The sequence below is a fragment of the Thermobia domestica genome, chromosome 3 (assembly GCF_964235325.1).
Source record: "Thermobia domestica chromosome 3, izTheDome1.hap1.1, whole genome shotgun sequence".
NCBI lineage: Eukaryota > Metazoa > Arthropoda > Insecta > Zygentoma > Lepismatidae > Thermobia > Thermobia domestica.
Window position 1 is genome coordinate 184486429 of NC_137456.1, and position 5777 is coordinate 184492205.

A 5777-nucleotide genomic window follows, 5' to 3' on the forward strand; every position below is an offset into this window, starting at 1 on the left:
TGATGTGTAATACTATCAGGAAATTGATATTGCTTATAATTGTTGGTTAAGAAAAACGCCTTACATTTCTCACGTATCGAAATGAGCTCTAAGCCCCCTTGATTCCAAGGTAGAATAAGGGTATTACGTGTGACACGAAAATAAAGTCCTGCCCAAATAAACCAACCAATAACAGAATGAATTTTTCGAAGATATAGGTCCGATATCGGATATATGTGAGCGTAATACCATAATTTTGCACACAAATAACTATTTACATACCAAATACGTAGGATAAGATGTAATTTGCGTAATTTTTGTTGGAGACACAGCCCGCGCACATTATTCAGTAATGGATCCCAAATTTTTCATAATGAATACTGTCACTATTCGAAAATGTAACACCCAATATTTTAACTTGATCTACCACTTCAACAGTTGAGAAGGGCTCTGGAATGCCATCCATTTTCCAGTTATGAAATGTCAACACTTTTGTTTTAGAGAAATTGATACTTTCACCACTAATAGCACTGAATTGTCGTAATTGGGCAATAATATAGTGAAACTGTTGTAATGTCGTGCAACTAATATTCTCATCATCAGCATAGGCCGTAACGGAGAGTTTTTGCAGGTCGTGAAGCGAAGGTTGTATATACGCAGCTAACTTATATAAGACAGGTTCAAGAGCAAGCCCAAAAAGAAACATGGACATTGGACAACCTTGGCGAACTCCGCTGTTCAGTGAAATGGACTGAGTGAGAAAACCATTTATCTCTGGCCGAGCTGTCGCCGTCCTATACAGTTGCTGGATAATGTTAAGGAAACTAAGCAGAAATTTATATGCACTGAGCACTGCAAAAAGATAATCATGTGATAAGCGATCAAAGGCATTTTGAAAGTGCAATGACACAAGACAGGCCGGTTTCCTAGCAAAAAGAAAATATCTTACTACATCTCGGATCTTCGTAAGTGCATAATACACATTCTTTACTTTATTGAGCGCTGCTTGAAAAGGACTAATTTTATCAGCAAAGAGATTGCGCAGGCGCCGTACCAAAAGTTTGGTGAACAATTTTAAGTCGGTATTTAACGAAGTGCCTGCGCAATCTCTTTCTTTTCTAAATTTCTACAAAGTCGGTATTTAACGGGTCTACAAAATACTGTGTTTCGTCTGTGGCGTCTGCAGATTTTGGAAGAAATATCACGTGACCCTCATTTTGTAGAAAGTTTGGAGATCGTAATAGTTCATTATAGAGGGCAATCATGTCCTTCCCGACTATATCCCAATACTTTTGATAGAATGCATACGATAATCTATCTACCCGAGGACTGGAATCACGATTACACTGAGCCAGCGTCCTACTTATTTCCTCTTCTGTGATGGGCGACATTAAGCACTGGCGCTTCCTCTCCGACAGGACGGGAAGGGGGAGATTCAGGTATTGCTGGTATCCATCTTGAGGTGCTTCATGTTTGGCGTACAAATTCTATAGTGATCGAGAAATACCTGCTGGATCTCGGGGATGGACGTGATCGTTCGATTATCATGCTTTATTACGTCAATTAGGAGTCGGAGCCAGTACTCCCATTTCAGACGAAAGATGCATTTCGTTTCAGCATGATTAAGTAATTGATTGTTTAATTTCCACTCAGTCTTTCCGTTAAGTAACCGAAACACCGAGGTTGTACTTGCATGTCCAGAGTATTGCTGCGTGATGACTGAATGGTATAATCCGTAAATGAATATCGGTGACAGAAGCGCATAAGTCAGGCGTTGTATGACATCGATCAATGTGACTAGACATATTTTGAGTCGTATAGGTAAACTGAAGATTCTGGCGGTGTTGAACACAAGCGTCCTTGAGTTTGAGGGAGGAAATTAATTTCTGGAGAGCAGGAAAAGGAATGAAATTTAAATTAGTGTCTATCCCACGATTCACAACATTAAAGTCCCCAGCCAATATGATTTTGTTGGGAATAGTGGGATAGGGGTAAAATGTCTTCATTGTAAAACTGTTCTCTTGCATTCCTATTATTTCAACCACTCGGGGCATAAATGTTAATCAGAGTAAGATAATCACAAGTTACGGCGATACCCCTGGCAGATGGAAGATACACAACATTCCTAACCTCGACACCTCTTTTGCACAAGATGGCAGTACCTCGGTGCTGAGGGCCCACATTCACATAGGCTCGATACATAGGGAGGAAGTCAAAATACTGAAACGCTACTTCTTGCAGTAATATGAAGTGAGCCGATGTTTGCATGATAAAACTACGTAATAGATTACGATTACTATCACTAGAAACCCTAGAATATTTAACGTGATATAGGATCGTGAAGTGGAATTAGGAATTGCTTGCATAAACAATGTATAAACAATTTAAAACAATAAATAAACAATACAGGACAAGCACTTCCCTGCAAAACCTTGGACTTCCCGACACATTAGTAAATACTATGGTTATGTTCAGAGAAGGTAAACACCAGCGATAGCGATGTATTGTGGATCGAAGGACAATAGGAGATTGTTACCTTGCAAGCATAAACAAGTAACATTGCTGCCGTTGAAGAGGAAGGAAGCGTTTACATGAAACACTTGCTTTGATTGTCGCGTGAGACATTGGTGTTAATCGACAGGTTGACACGGAGCAACGTGTTATTCATTTACTATTGGTATGTTGTCACGTGCCACTGCTGCGGGCAGCGATACAGTCTGAGAATTCCACACAGACAACTCACTTGTTTTCGATGCATTGTCTTGCATCCTCTTTGTTTTCCTTTTTTTGAAAACTGGGTAACTCACTACAGCCACTGAAGGGGAAGAAGAAACTACCACTGTGGAGGGGGAAGGAGAAGGAGAGCTAACAGGCTCTTGTTGTTTTAGTGGGCACTCAGACGAAGAAACAGTATGCACAGCGTGTTGTGAATCTCGTAGTTCTATAGGGTGCTCACAGGTGACACCAGTATCTTGTTTCCGCTCCACTGGTTCTGTTGTGGCAAGTGGTTCAGAATGACTTGAAAGAGGGAGAAGTCCTTATCAGCATGGAGATTAACATCCTCGGCAACTGAAGTGTTTTCCAATTCCATATTTTGGGCATTACGCTCTTAGTCATGGTGTTTGCACTAAAGATCGATAAAAGTTCGGAGTGGTGTGCATTTTTCCAGTAGAAAGTTCGGTCATCTTAAATCTAGTAACGGGAACTGAAGGCATCTGAACTTTCGTTTTGCGAAGGCAAGAACTTGCGACGTGCTTAAGAGTTAGACAAATGAAGCACTTGGGTGGCTGACCTTGACACATCACAGTAGAGCGACAACCTCGTACCACAATTTTTGAGGGAATGTGTTTTCCTAAATACATTTGCACAATACGATTGCCATTGTAAGTGGGAAAAGGGAGGGTATTCGACCACATTTCTTCATTTATGGACATGATCTTTCCAAGTAAACACAGCGCTAAGTTCATCGTTACTAAATTTCCATCGGGAGATCCAAAATGGCTACACGAGTGTTCTGTATACTAGCATTTGAAAGTTTGACCTGACTTACAGTTCCATTTTCATGTCGAAAATCCAGTGATTCCGGGTGTCGTCGTAAAAATGTGTCAACATTCTCTTGCGATTTAAATTTTAAATATAAGCTATAATCATCATTGCGAAGTAGAATAGCTTCAAGATCGGGTATTGATAACTGTAACTCGTTAATTAACCAAGTCTGGATGAACGAAACCGAAGGCCGGATATTTCGTCTTGTCAAATCCAAGCCGCACAGTATTTTTCCGAAGGTTATTCATTGTAAAAAAAACGGGATACTATATTCAATAAACTGCTTGCCACTGGTATGAACTGTTAGTTTTCACTGGTACACTGTATTTCCTACTACTGAGAACACACGACTGAGTACAGCAAACTAAACACTCAAACAATTTCAAACGAACGTAAGAAGCTCGTTGAGATCGGAGGGACACCACAGCGATGTTCACTACACCGCTGCTCACGGCAAACTGGGCACACCGTCACTTGGGAATTTTAGGCGTCGTACCATATATACGGCGAGTCAAAACTTTAAGACGCATATTCTAGGCTATTTCTAATTATTGCGCTCTCCCAGTTTGTAATATTAACACTTTAAATATGCACTACAACCTCGCGAAAGTTCATTTAACAAAGTCTGCTTTTCCCTTGTAAGATATAGTCATCTCTGATATATAGAAACAAATGCCAAAAAAATAGAAACCCTAAAAGTAAAATATAGACATATTCACCACTGTTCAGAGGATGCTATATACAATGCACTATGCAATGTGTGTCGGTGGGTAGTAGTGAGTCTGTAGGTTATGGTGGATCTCTGGTTTATGGTGGGTCACGCTGGGTGGTGGATTGCAGTGGGTCACATCCTGTTGACTCACGACCCACTAACCGACTTACACATCTTGACCCACATGTCTCACTTGACACAAGACCCACTTCAATTCTGGTGAGAGGTTTCCAATTCAGCATGGGCGAGACAATATAGGCTTTGTTAAATCCGATACGAGACAATACAAAGCGTCTGGAGCGTCTCGTTTTCCGACGTGATATGTCGTTGTCTGGACTCATCGTGTTTTAAATGTCTCGAAAGCATTCCATAGTTCTCTCTTGTCCGATTATCAATTCTGACTAGTAAACTTCGTCACATTTCGAACTCGCATGGCTTCTAATTTTACTTCTACTATTATGAGGTTTACGAAAGAAAATTAGATGAAAGGAGAAGAGATAACAATTTGTCTAGTTTCGGAAACACAAGATGACACTGGGATAGCCGCGAGACGAGACATAGGCTTCGTCTCGCATCGCATAAATGAGAATTTAACATGAGGAAAAGAAACAGGCAATCATGTTTTGTCTAGTGTATCATAATAATTTCTTTTCTAAAGTTCTGTTTTCATTTCATTATCAAATTATTTCTCGACGTCCGACATCGGATCATGTTTCATTGACCGTCACGGTTCCGGAACCTTAGGTGATAATGCTTACAATTATCACTTTGATGTTTTATAGCTGTTTGTATTCCGCATTCTCATTATGTAACCGTCTATTTGTCAAGTCGCTGATTTGAATAGAAGCACCTCACTCTCAGTTCCGGGAACATCTATCTCTTTCTGGGGGCAGCGGTGGATCATTGGTATAGAGTTCACCTCTGGTGCTTAGGGTCCCGGGTTCGGCTCAGCCCCCGCCAAGTGAACTTTGTGGTGGACAAACACCGTGTGCGTGTGTTTTCTCGGGGTTTCCCTGTTTCCTCTCACTTTCTTCATTCCACCATTTCATTCATTACTCATCATCACCGTCTCCTTTAGCCTAACCGGCATAACCGTGGGACGTAAAACTCAAAGATATCATTTCATCTCTCTCCTTCTCTCTCTTTCCGTTTCAGAGGTGATGATGGACAAAAGGGCGAAATGGCATAGAAATTTTACGGCATTTCCGGCAAGATGGTTTCTGCAATAGGGACATTTCTGAGGAAATTTGCCTTCGTAGATACTCACATGTAGAGATGCAAAAAAGCCGGCTTTTTTGAATGGATGGTTTTTTTCACATAAAAAGCCGGCTTTTTTGGGAAAAAAACGAGAATTTTGGAAATTTTGGCTTTTTTCATTTTCATGATTTTTCTATCTAAATAGCTTTCTTATAGTATATTCTATAGTTAGATAACAATTCCATGACCTAAATGCCATATTTTGCTCTAAAATTCACCATCAAGATGGATGGAGCACATGTTTTACGAATTAAAGCTAACATGAAGAATGTAGTATTTGAGA